The sequence below is a fragment of the Protopterus annectens genome, chromosome 13.part0 (assembly GCF_019279795.1).
Source record: "Protopterus annectens isolate FY-2018-M chromosome 13.part0, PAN1.0, whole genome shotgun sequence".
Taxonomy (NCBI): domain Eukaryota; kingdom Metazoa; phylum Chordata; order Ceratodontiformes; family Protopteridae; genus Protopterus; species Protopterus annectens.
The window spans coordinates 1,060,925,920-1,060,940,563 of record NC_056747.1 but is presented as its reverse complement, the minus strand read 5'-3'; positions in this window follow the sequence as shown (position 1 = coordinate 1,060,940,563).

The window sequence follows — 14,644 nt, the reverse complement described above, 5'->3', positions numbered from 1 at the left end:
TTCTGAATTTGGAACACAGCAAAATGACACTCCTGTGTGGCCCATAGTTGTCAAGCATCTGCAATAAGGCTGATGATGGGGAGGGATGTCATCCTGAAACACAACAGTGAACTGAAGCATACATCCAAAGCTCACTAAGAATAGCTGTATCTGAACACAGTAAAGGTCATGAATTGTGCCAGATGTAACCCTAACACCACAGCAACAGTGAAGGCACTGTGTGACCTTCAAGGGCTGTGCACATGAGCTGACCTTGCAGTCGGACAGAGTTGCAGGAGATTTGTAGGGTGGAGTGACCAAATAATGGCAAGTGAAGATGTGCCATGCTAGTATATTCCTTCCAAGAATAGTGACTGCTGTAGTTCACTTAACAGGTGCTGCAACAAACCATTGTGTTAACGGTGTGCACACTTATGCAACCCACATATTGTATGCATTTCATTCAGCATCTGCACTACTAACACATTTGTTTGATACTGCATTTGATTACAGAGGTCATATGTTACATATCAGATGTGTGTAATATTAACATATGCAGTATCATGGAAGAGGCTGGCATGTCAACAAGGGTGTGTGCACTCCTCATATCCACATTAAGCTTTGAAGGTTGTCAGTGTATTAAAATTTTATTGCTCATACATGCACTGCTGATGAGATCTGCAAATCAGAGGTCAGGCATTAACTACTGACATCAGTCCTCATATCATTCTAGGTATGTGTCAGACAACCACATAGGGGCTGTGAGGAACAGAGAAAACATAAATGCCACACATATACACATTCAGCAATGGTGTGTACATTCATGAGGTATTGTGCACAGTACATGCCAGGGTGCTGTACAGGTGCACAGCAATACTGTGTATATGGGTGCATTATGTTCCAGGGAAAGGGGCATCACCTACTAACGCAACTCATGCATCACAGAGATGTACAATGTTAGTAACACGGATTGAGCATAGCTACAGTGTATGCTATTGAGTGCCATATATCATGCATGTTGACTGTTGGTTAATGAGAGGTCTGTGTAATATCTTTGTGCCACCTCACCTGTAAGTGTGTGTGTGTGTGTGTGTGTGTGTGTGTGTGTGTGTGTGTGTGTGTGTGTGTGTGTTTGTGAGTGTGTGTAGAGGTAAGTAATAACATACAGGTCTTAAATTACATTTTTTGTTTTCCCCTCACAGGTGGCGAGGTGGGTCAGGGTCCCTCCTGAAGGCAAACTGATGTTAGTGTCCATACAGACTCTGACAATGATGATAGGTATGGTGAGGCACAGCCTGGGTTGTCAGGGGCTAAAGCTGTGCCATCAGTTGACATCCCACTTTTATCCACCCTATCCCCACACACAGTCACAATGCCCATACATACCCCATCACCATTGGCCATAGATGAAGAACAGTTGGCAGGTGGTGGCATGGGACAGGACAGTGTAGGGACTAAGGCAAGTGTGTCTGTACACAGCAGCCATAGCCAGATGAATGGCAAAGTACCACACAGACAGATGTACAGGGGTGCTCATAGGAGGGCTGCTGGCCATCATGCCCCTAGCAGAAGTGTCACAGCAGGTGTCACCAGATGCATGTTTTGGGCCATCATGGAGGCAAAGGCACATATGGAATGTTACATCAGACAGAGTCTGAGGCTCCAGAGGGCTGCTCATTCTGCTGTACTTGACAACATCCATGATCTTGCAGATGCCCACCATTATTTTGCAGAGGTTCTGGATAGATGGTTGGGTGAGATGGTGGGAATCCTTGACCATGTGTTGTCTGTGTTAGAGCATATGGTGGGAGTAGGGTGTCAGCAACACCAACAGGTGAAGGTCTTCATGGATGTGCAACAAGTCACAGCTGCTCCCGTAGTGGCAGTACCAGCACTGCAGGGGGAGTGCTGTCCACACCACAATGCAGCAGGCCACATGCAGGTGGTCCTAGCTGGTCCCAACAGGGATGCGGATCCAGTGAACAATTGTCATCATCAGGGGAGAGTAACATATCTGGGCTTCTACCTGGTAGCGCCCATGGACCCCCTGGCAGGCACAGTTCCCATGCCCATGGCTGGACACGGTAAACTGTACACCCTGCCATGTATGGTCTGCAGCTGTCCAATAAACCTCTGTATAGGGCAGCCACATGGCAGAACTGTGTACATACATTCACACACACATCAACACAGCTAGGGCACCTCCATACCTACTCACACCACATCTGCACAGCCCAATTGATAAAGAACCCCCTAACACACACACATGTCAACCAAGTGGCTCCAGCCTAGTTCTCGGGCAAACCCACAACACACCCTGTGCATATGAGGATACCTGCGCCACATCCCTGTCATCCATACCATTGATGCAGGGACATGCTAATATGGTTCTGATGCACAGAGTGAATGTACTAAGGTTTAGCAATGTAATGCTTTTTAACATGTTTTCAGCTGGAATGTTTAATGCTTATGTGTCAGGGTGTGTAGCTGTCCAGCCATGCTGCATTATGGCTGTTATTAACACGGACTGATTGTGGTCTCCATAATATATTCAGTTTGTGTTGTAGGCGTTCTTTCCTACAAGGGGTATAGCACTGTGGTGACACATTGACTGTGTCATATCCTGGGTACAGCTGAACACATATAACATGTCTGTATAAAAGTTACTGCATGTGACACATGGCTTATAGGTCTGAGGATGTATACAGGTGAGTGCATGGTGGCTGATGTTAGCAGCTCTTCTACAGTGGACAATGGTAAGTGTACTGGGTAGCACACACCAAATGTTTGTGAATAACACACACATGCACAGAGGTTTTGGTGTTGATGCAATATACAGATAATGCTGTACACATGGATGTACTTAATTTTGCAGTGAACTCATTTTGGCCTATGTAATTTGACCAAGACCAAATATGCAAAATATCACATCAGTAAATAATCAGTCTGCCAGTTTAATGTCATTGACAATGGTACTGGCAGGGTATATGTCCTCTTCCCCAATGTAGTGCAATCCTGGAGTTGGTAAACTTAGGTGTGCTGGTGTGGGTGGCACAGCCCCCCACTTTGGAGGGTGTGGGTTGGCATAGAACCACACATAGTGTGATTAACAACTACTTAACCTGTTAACATAAACTGTACAGTATAACAGCAGACTAAGCGGGGGAAACGCACAACAATAACCCCAATGTGGGTGGCTGAGCCCACAACAACCATACCCAACTATATATACCAACTCCAGTATCACTGTACAGCTGTACAGTGGGGAAGAGGGCATTTACACATCTACTACTAGTTTTGATGGAATGAATTTCCACAAGATGATTCCTTTGAAATGTTAGCTTTTGCCAGTTAGTTCTTGGACAAATGATCTCCTGGGACATGTATTTTCTGCAAACTGAAGTAGATCCCTTCACATACACACACACTTACTTGGCAACACTGAGAGTATAACCCCTACCTAGGTACTTATTGCTACTGATGTGTTTGGCTTTAATTGCACACACCACAGAGCTTTTAGGATGAGGTGTGTCCCGAGTTACAGTGTGGTAATGGGGGATGTACTTGGTGTTAATGAACAATACATAGTATGACATACTGTCATATACACATTGACAAACACATAACAGTCATAGACACATCTGACAGAACTGGGTTTAGCAGTGCTAACTACCTTGTCAGTGAGTCCATTCTGTTACAGAGAATTTGCACACAGCACATGCATCATTGGGCTGGATAGTGTAATCAGTTACCTATATGGTTTATGGTGACAGCGGTCCTCATACAGTGGACCTTGGGACATGTACTGGGGGTACCATTGTGTAAAGACAGTATACCCAGCACCCACACCCCACATTGGATATTGTGCTCACTGAATCCCATGATAATGCTCGGACATACCCACAATCACACATTGACCAAGACTGCAATACAACCCCTTGTCTATCTAATCAGTGCTACTACAGGAATATGCATTTATTGCACAAGCCACAGGGATAGTAGGGTGAGGGTTTGTCATGTTCTCCTAATGTCAGCAACATCACTATCCCTTATAATGTATGGCAAGGTTTATTGTATTTGGAGAATGTGGCCTCAGAATGCTGTCTCCTACAAATATACACACTCGCACACATACACACACTTGCCAGGACTCAGGGGGTAACACACACCTATCTACCCATTTGTAGAACAGTGTTATGCTGGTACTGAAAGCTTCAGGTAGCCCATAGGGTGAAGAGTGTAACAAGGTACATTTAACATCAATTACAGCAGCAGCCATTTCTAAGTATGGCAATGGGGATTGTAGTGGGGGAGAAAGCCCTCAGGGTATTGTCAACTACAAGTTTACAAACACACAGACACTGTTATTCTCAGTAATGCACACTGACACATTTGTCAGGACTGGGGTCCATAGGTGCAGGTGTTCCTAGGTGTGTACCAGGCTAATATCCATGGAGAGATGAGAAGAGTAAGGCATGTGGGTACACTGGTATCATGCCTCCTGACATTTGTCAGCAGGTCATCTATGATCTGATGCCACTTGAGTGATCCCCAGGGTGACAGTTAAATTCAACATCCAGTCATCTGGTTTTCTCTTGCAGAGGGCCAGTGAGGTGCTACAATTGACATGTGTGCAACATATATTACATAACATGGCTAGTGTCTGGGTTAGAGACCTGTACCCAAGCATGTTCTGTTGACTGTGGTAGTCTGGTTGTGGTATCCATGGCATATGGTGCATACAGGGTGAGGTTTCCTAGCTGTGGCATTCATAACACAGCTGAGCAGACATGTCAGTGTCAGTCAATCATAGATTGCTAGTAAGCAGCCAAGATGGATACCTACCATCTGCACATCTGTACAGAGGACAGACAAAAATCAGCTAGCCAACAGGTTATGCATTAGGATGAATGTTTTGACAGATAGACATCTGACACTGATAAGTATGCCATTACTACATGACAGCAGCTCTCAATGACATGCCCTAAACACATAGTAGTCTACAGTTAATAAAAATAAAATAAAAGTACCGAGCCTGCAAGGCTTAAAATAAAAACAATTTTTAATACACAAGAGAACAAGGCAAAACAAAGTAAGTGCTTTCACGGTTCTCACACCGCTTCATCAGACATTCTCACTATAAAAAGAAAGCAATTAAATAAGATTACAAAGAAACAATCAAACCAATAAAAGACAAGCCTCTAATTAAAGACACTATACTAGTGTTTTGGAGGGCGTGCCTTCAAAAAAGGTTTAAAAGTAAAAACACCATTGAGACCTGGAGGTCTCTCTGCATTAAGAAGCAGTATCCATTTCTGTTCTGCTGCTTCTGTACGATTGGGTAGGTCACGGGCCCTCATATCTATGTCTAAAACCTGAAGTACAAAAAATTTAAAAACATGTGTTACCCCATTTTCTAAAGTATGTAATGCCAAAGCATTACTTTCTTTTTTTATTCCTAATGTCCCTTTGGTGCTCTAAAACCCTTTCTTTAAGGGATCTATTAGTCTTACCTATGTGAAAAACATGGCACAACTGACAGGAGGCAAAGTAAACAATGTTAGCTGTTTTACAATCAGCATAAAAACTAACATTAATGGTAAAACCTATGTTGGGAAGTGTGTATGTTTAGAGGGTACTAATATATTTGCAAGCTGAACAATTCCTACAGGCAAAGGTGCCAGTCCTAGTAGACTCTAACCTATTGTTAACAGAGGAAGATCTATAACAAAGATGCTTCTTCAAGGATTTGTTATTCCTAAAAGAAAAATTGGGTGTCTTACCAATCTTTCCTCTGGGTTCTTGTACACAATTCAAAAGTTTCCAATTATCCTTAATAATAGCAAATCAATTGCTGATGTCACTAGAATATTGTAATGAAACCCTAAAAATATCTCTGTCAGTCACTGGTGACACAACTGAATCATTACTGAACTGACCAGCCTCAAAATGAGGTTTACACCTACCTTCTCTCTGTGTCCAGGCTTCTGAGATACATGTGTCTATCTCAGGACCATTATAGCCCCTGCCAAGAAATTCCTGTTTCGATAATTTGAGGGCTTTATGTGCAGCCTGATCATCATTGTGCAAGTGTAACAATCTATACACTTGGCCCTTCAAAACATTATGAGGGATATGCCTAGGGTGTATACTTCTTTTATGTAAAAGAACATTTCTCCATGTAGGCTTCCTGTAAATGCTAGTAGTAAGGTTAGCTAGGTCAGACCTGTTCAATTGAACATCCAAAAAATCTATATTTTCAGCAGAATATTTATGTGTGAATCTAAGGAAACTAGACGTTTGATGTAGAAATTCAATTAAACTTTCTAGTTGTTCCACAGTCCCTTGCCATAACAAAAAATATCATCCACAAAACAAATGTACCAATGGACACAATCAAAATAAATATTCTCACGTGTTAATAAATAAGTCTTTTCCCATTGTACAAGTGCTAGGTTGGCGTAGCTATTTGAACAAGCAGTGCCCATAGCCATGCCAACCTTCTGCCAAAAAATTCACGTTCAAAAATGCAGACATTATTTTCCAACACAGTATCAAGTAAAGAGCAAATAAGTGTGACCATGTCTCCTGTAAAGCAATTATTTTCAACTAGGAATGACCTAATGCTATCCACTCCCCTGTCATTATGGATTCTAGAAAATAGAGACTCAATATCTAAGGTAACAAAAATATAATCCCTACCAACTTCCAACATTTTAACATAAAGTCTTTCCAAAAAGGTTTTACTATCCTTCAAAACACTGTCAGATTGTTCCAATAGGGGATGCAAAGCATTCTCTATAAAAATCAACAAGGGTTCAGTGCACCACCCTCTACCCGAAACTATGGGACGCATGGGTGGTAGAACCAAGTTCTTGTGGATTTTCAGTAGACCATATATAGTTGGAACAAGGGGTTGCTCAACATTAAAATACTTAAAAATATTCTCATCTATGAGACCAGTCATGAGTAAATCAAAAATTAAAAAAGAAACTTTTTCTATTATACCATTTACAATCAGCTTAGGGACATTCTGATAAGTGTTAGCATCATATAACAACAATCTCATTTGTTGAGTGTATAAATCCCTATCTAAAATTACAGTGCCACCCCACTTATTTGCAGGTCTAACTTCAATAGAATGTAAATTTTTTAGTTAATTTAGTGCTACATAGTCCTCTTGAGTCATATTACAGAAAGCCGATTTAGTCCCTGTAAGAAAGCATTGTCTAAACCGGTCTTCACATGTATTAATAAAAGTCTGTATCACTGAATGTGGTAAAGGCACGAATGTGCTAGGTTTCCTATATATATATTAGTCATACCTGTATTATTTGAATTAAAGCAAGATTTTAAAGTCAAAGATCTACCTAACATTCTTAGATCCTTCAGCAACTCGGCCTGGTCTGCTCATCTAGCAGGGATGAATGATAAACCCTTATTTAAAAGTAGTAAAATGAAAAAAAGTCTTCCACCACAATGAAAAGTTTATTTAAAAGCTCTATTTGAGCAGATGTAAGTTGAAGCGAGGAAATGTTGAAAATCAAGTTTCGGTTTAAAAATGTTGTTTCTTGACTGCTTGTTGCAGCCTGTCCATTGCTGTGTGGTCTCTGCAAATGTCCCTTCTTCCTTACACTCCTCGATCTGTTCCTGATGGGTAGAGGGGACTGTAGGGGAAAAATCGCAATAGATTTCCATTCTAAAAAATCAGTAGAACTCTTGCCAACAGCGGCCCCTCATGGTACAGAGGTTGTAATACTATTTATCTTTTGTTAATTAGAGGTAGTCAAAGGTGGAATTTTCTTAGTTAGCAAAGCAGATGTATTATTTACACTTTGTGAAGAAACAGATTTCTCAGTTACTGGAGCTTCACCCCCAGTCAGATTAGAAGTAGATGGCTTAGGAACACTACCTGTGCCTAGCGAAGTGTCTGTTGTTTCCTGGGGTATCTGATCAACATGAGTGGTCACACAAAAGTTGGGTTGATCCCTCAGCCATGCAAAGACCACATTATTGTGGAAATCTCAAATATCCCTTTGTAATTTTTTTTTACTTTTGCCAGTTCTAGGCGTTTCTCATAAGCCATGATATTGTCATATAGCCAATATAACTTATCGGCAATAACATCTGTTGTAAATTGTATGAAAATGTTAGCTTACAAGCTAACAATATAACTTCAAAGTTGCTTCTCCATGGGTAGAAAAAAGGCAGTCAGCAGATTAATGTATTCAGTACTGAATTGTAAATTAAGCTGCTGCCATCTCCTCAATAGTTCTGGGTAGGTGTTGCCATAACTAAGCATATTTAACAGACAGAGCCCTCTGGGAATAACATTATGCTGTAGAGAGGCTTTTAAATGCAACCTCTGCCACTGCAAATGCTTGTATTTATAGAGCTTGTTTTCTAAATCTCTAAAAGAAAACATAAAGGCTAAAAACTGCTCATTCTCACTGGAATTGTCATTAGAAATAGAAGTCAGGTCAGTATTAAGCATATCACCAATAAGTGGATTACTGTTCATATTCAGAATATGGCTCAAGTGATCTGTAGCATCCATAGTCATTTGGGAGGCTTCCAATCTATAGGGTAACTCAATAGTAGCACTCTCAGCATTGCTTGTGTTGTAATTCAAAAAGTATATAAACATAGTAAAAAATAAACAACAACATGACTCGGAATTGTACAATAAAAGCAAGTAAATAAAAATAAAATGAAAGTACCGAGCCTGCAAGGCTTAAAATAAAACCTATTTTTAATAGACAAGAGAACAAGGTAAAATAAAGTAAGCACTTTCACTGTTCTCACACCGCTTCATCAGACATTCTCACTACAAAAAGAAAGTAATTAAATAAGATTACAAAGAAACAATCAAACCAATAAAAGACAAGCCTCTAATTAAAAAGTCTATACTAGTGTTTCAGAGGGTGTGCCTTCGAAAAAGGTTTTAAAGTAAAAATACCATTGAGACCTGGAGGTCTCTCTGCATTAAGAAGCAGTATCCATTTTTGTTCTGCTGCTTCTGTATGATTGGATAGGTCACTGTCCCTCATATCTAAGTCTAAAACCTGAAGTACAAAAAAATTTAAAAACATGTGGTACCCAATTTTCTAAAGTATGTAATGCCAAAACATTACTTTCTTTTTTATTCCTAATGTCCCTTTCTTTAAGAGATCTATTAGTCTTACCTATGTAAAAAAACATAGCACAACTGGCAGGAGGCAAAGTAAACAATGTTAGCTGTTATCAGATCAATATCCAGTAGCAGATACTTAATAACAAACAGCTCATGCACCAAGAACATGATAGTCAGTACTCAGTGTCCAGCCTTGCATGCAGGGGTTTATATGATTCCAGTACTACAATCTGCAATCTACTCTTACTTGGAAAGGCACTGTTAAAAGTAGTAAAGTAATGATACAATACATACAAGTGTGACTGCATATAACCTGCGATACTACCCATGTAGGAAACACATACTAAGAGAAAAGATTGTTGTACTAGCCATGTATACTCAGGTGTCCCATACAGTATACTCACACCCCTTGTTACTGTAATGACAGCACATAGAAGCATGTTATCTACATGGAATTAAATACACTTATTAAAGATGTCATTACCCTGCTATTTTATCAGACTGGAATCTGATCACTGGTTACCAGGGCTGAGTTATGCTTAGCAGGTGTAAGCATTGCTTAAATGTAAATGCTAAGCAGATTTGCACAGTGGTAAGTGAAGCCTACATGGTGTAAATGCCTTTTTGTTTAGCCGTACATTAGCACTGCTTAGCTTAATACAAACCCATGCAAACCTGCTTAAAGCTGCTCAAAACTGCCTTGACCACTGTATTCAACAGTTCTTGTTCTGCCTAGCAACAAAATAAACAGCCCTTGCAGGTCTTGAACCCATGTCCCTGTACACTATAGTCACAACACTTAACCACCAAGCCATCAAAGCTGTGAAAATGTTGTTTTTCAAATATATCATTCAGTAAACATACCCCCAGATTTACTATTCTTCCAAGCAGGACTAGCTTAGTCCTGCATGGAAGTGGCTGTTTAGGAGCAGGATGGCAGCACGCCATACATATTAATGAAGGCACCCTAGCTGAGTTCCTAATCTTACACGGAGCATGTAAGAGTGCAGGGGGCGTGTCTGAGAGCAGAGCTCTCAGAATATAGATGCCCCTGCAATGAAGAATAGCAGAAAGTCCTAAAAGAATGAGCAAGACCACTCATAGGTGTACGCATACCCCTAGCAACATCCCCCACGTGTACAAGAGCAATAGTTAACACAAAAAATATAAAGATACTTTTTTTTATGAAACAGATTAAATTTAACCCTAGGTGTGTGGGTTTTCCCATCTCTTAGCTATGGTTAATGCAGCTTAAATGGTAATAGAGGATTAAAAGCAAGATATATGCAAATAAAGCAGTATAGCAATAGTGTAGTGGGCAGAGCATTCGGCTTACGAGCAGTCATTCCTGGTTCGAGTCCCACTGCAGCACATTCCATTTTCCATGTCAAATCACATAATGACCAATATTTTTAATTGCATAACCCACTAAATAACATATATTTGTGAACTGGAATACTGCATTAAATGCAGATGTGAGGTGTCAGTGTCATAATGTTGCAAAGACCACAGATAATCACAAGTCCCCCATACAATATATGTACACAGGAATCAGGGATACAAATGCAAGGTCAAATGTGTAATGAATGATAACTCCATACAGCTTCCAAATCCCCCACCTTCCAAAGAACCATTAGACATTACTGTCTAAATTACTGCAGTAGTAAGTGAGAGTAAGCACTAGTAAGCAAGTGTAAACATTATTAAGCAGTAGTAAGTGGGAGTAAGCATATGTAAGCACCAGTAAGCGGGTTTAAGCCCATTTGCATGGGGTTAAGCAATGCGCACACAGGTTAAGCAATATGGAAGCTAACTCTCTATAAGCATATTTAACCAAAGGTTGGCAGTGCTTACCCTCGTGCAAACCCATGCAAACCCACTTACAAGTGCTTAAACGTGCCTTAATCACTCTGTATCCAACAGCCACTGTCCTGCCCAGTAACAAAATGAGCAGCCTTGCAAGTCTTGAACCCAGGACCCTATACACTATAGTCACAGTCGTTAACCACCAAGCCATCACAGCACTACATAAGACTGAGGTATCACCAAACAAATCCTCACTATAGTAAAATCAAACTGAACATGTGAAAGGAATCAGTATACAGTCATACGTTTTATAACCTACTATATAACAAAAATATGTGAACTGGAGTACTGAAGTAATCCCAGATGTGATGTGTAAGTGTAATAGAGTGTTGAAGTCCCCCATTAAACACAAGACCCCATACAATGTACATACACATGAATTATGGATACCAGACATATATATATATAACATGTAATGAATAATAAATCAATGCCAATGCCAAAAAGCAAATATAATGTTACGCTAAGCATTGCACAGGCCAGCTTAGTAGGTCTAAGCAATGTGTTGGCCAGCTAACTCAATTTGCCTAGTGGTATACCCCTGTAAACATTGCCAACCTTAGGTAAGCAGGCTTGCCCATAGCTTAGCCTTTTCAAAACCATCCAATCATGGCAAAGTGCAGGAAATCAGCCCTACTTAAACTCAACAGATGGGAATACATCTCATAACTGGATGTAGCTTCCCCTTGCAGGCACCATGTCAGGACTGGGAGAGGGAGTGTGCTTTCAGGCACAGTGCTGGACATACAGGAGTCCAGAGTCATGGCAGGACTCCTTGTCAAAGACCATGAACAGAGACTGTTGCAGGGCCAGTACCAGGGTTCCCAATATAATATGGAAGGCTGGGCCCATCTCAGCTGTGACCTCACCAGTGCCACTGGCATACCCCAAACTGGTGAGCAGGTTAGGCATTATGATGCTGACCTGAAGCAGTGGAAGGGGGATCTCTTGGATCAGTGGATCCAAGAGGCTAGGACGGCAGGAGAGGTCCCAGCTGTGTGTAAGTATCACTCCACTACCTGTTTATTAATTGCCAACTCATGTATTTTATGGATAGTTATGGCTAAATATTCCTCTTATGTCCTTCACAGTGGCAAGTGAGCGGGCCGCAAACCAGGAGGCCCATGGATGTTGTTTGGAGAGGTTGCGACGTGAGGCAGGTTAGTAATACTCTTGCATGTACTGTCATAGGAAATAAATCTAAAGGTATTAGTAAGTTAATTGCCAGTATAAAACCTGTATTGTTTAAGGCAAGTACTGCATACACCAGAGAATATGGCAGGAAGAGTCTCATATAGGTTGTATGTAAATAAAAGCATAATAGCATGACAGTAAAGTTCTAACTGCTGGACTGCATGTGTTTACTCTGGTATCATATGGTAATATAGATTTGCAATCACCTAATAGTACTTCTGTATTAAGCACTGTTACCCACACTGTGCAACATAAATAAAATGTGTAGGAATGTCTGTATATGACTGGTGTAATCCCTAGAGGTCATTTAGTACAACTGAGAGAGACATAGACAGAAAACAGTGAAAAGACTGACAACAAAATCCAAATAGCACATGCAACTGAAATGTGAACTGTTGTATTTTTAGCACACACTGCCATGGTTCAAATCCTGGGAGTGGTAGTAGTCTGCATACAGAATCATACCCCACAACTGTACCGATATGTCCAGAATGTCCAGTAAACTGGCCCATATATGCTGCCTGTCACTCTGTCCCCCTGGGAAATCAGTGGGATGATCCCAGACATATAGGCAGCAAACAAGAAATACAACTGATTGTCACACATCTATAAGAACAAACCTGTCACTCTATCAACTCCCCAAACTTTTATGAGAGTAATAAGCCAAGTATGTCCCATCTACACCCCCATGTTGTCAAGCTGTGCCCAGAGTGTGTACAGTAACAGAGTGAGATGTATGTGCATAACAGTAATGTGGAATTTGGTACTTTGTGTGGCAACATTCAGGTAGTGCTAACAAACACTGGTCCCACAGGTCCATCAGATAAGAACACTGTGCCCAGAAATAAAAGAATGATACCCTGTACTGGTACTGTTTACTTTGGTATTGTATGGCATTGTGAGTGTTGCAGTTACTCTGAATAAAAAGGTATTACTCATCACTGTCACCCACACTGTGCTACATAATATCACTGTCTAGGAAATCCTGTATAAGAGTATTGTAATACAAGGTCAGAATGGAAAACCACAGGAGAATTATAAGACAGAACTCAGATAAGAGATATAAAGGAATATCTATATAGCACACACAACTGTGATGGACAGTGTTTTAGTTTTAGCAGACACAGCCATGGTCTGAATCCTCGGAGTGGAAGTAGGTTGCATACAGAATCATACTCCACAACCATCCAGATAACTCCCGAATGTCCAGTATATTGGCCCATATCTGCTGCCTGTCACCCTGTCCCCCTGGGAAATCAGTGGGATGATCCCAGATGTTTAGGCAGCAAATAGGAAATACAACTGATTGACACATATCTATAAGAACAAACCTGTCACATTAGCAACTCCCAAAATATTATGAGAGTAATAAGCCACGTATGTCCCATCCACACCCCCATATTGTCAAGCTGTGACCAGAGTGTGTATAGTAACAGAGTGAGATGTATGTGCATAATACTAATGTGAAATCTGGTACTTTGTGTGGCAACATTCAGGTAGTGCTAACAAACATTGCTCCCACAGGTATGTCAGATACGAACACTGTGCCAAGAAATAAAAGTGTGATACCCTGTACTGGTACTGTTTATTCTGGCATTGTATGAAATTGTGAGTATTGCAGTTGCTCTGAATAATAAGGTATCACTGACCACTGTCATCCACACTGTGCTACATAATATAACTGTCTAGGAAATCCTTTATAAGAGTGTTGTAAGTCACTAAAGGTTGAAGAGGGCAATAGTCTACATATGTCCTGATTCACCTGCATGTGGTCAAGACATGGCTAGAGTCTGTGCAAAAAAAAGATGGACAGGTATGTGCATAACATCAACCTGAAATCTGGGAGTATGTGTAGAAACAGTTAGTGTTAAACAATTCATCCACAGCTATACCAGGTAAGAGATGTATACTGCAGGTAAAACCAGTCCATGTATATAGTTGTTGACAGCCATATCACTGTCCAAACTGAGGCAATAGGGTAGTGTAGTAATACTTGTAAGGTACAGATAACAGCACTGACTAGGAAAGTAATGCAAACTACAGGAATATTCTAGTTGTTAATTGACATCTTTCTCCCCCCCACCATATCTCCAACAATACACTAATTACCCACCTCGACTGGTATGTGATGACTCCACTGTAATGTTGGGACATATGTCCTATTGTTTGAGAATTATTTAAATCTGGTTCTATGCATGTGCTATGTTGAAATACTCCAACATTGGTGGCATGGTGCCATCGAAGTACCTGTATGCTGTTGTTATTACCACTGTGGTCCCATATATGCATGTGTTCTGTTTGCTGCGCAACTCTTCTATAGCTGGTGTCTGGGTTAATGGGAATATCTATGCATGCTGTTATACCTAATCCTGGAATGTGTTGACTATTACTAACTCACATATGTTGATAAACCAGAAACACCATAGCACGTTTGGAAAGGCCGGTCCCGATGGACCCACCTGTCCCACCTCA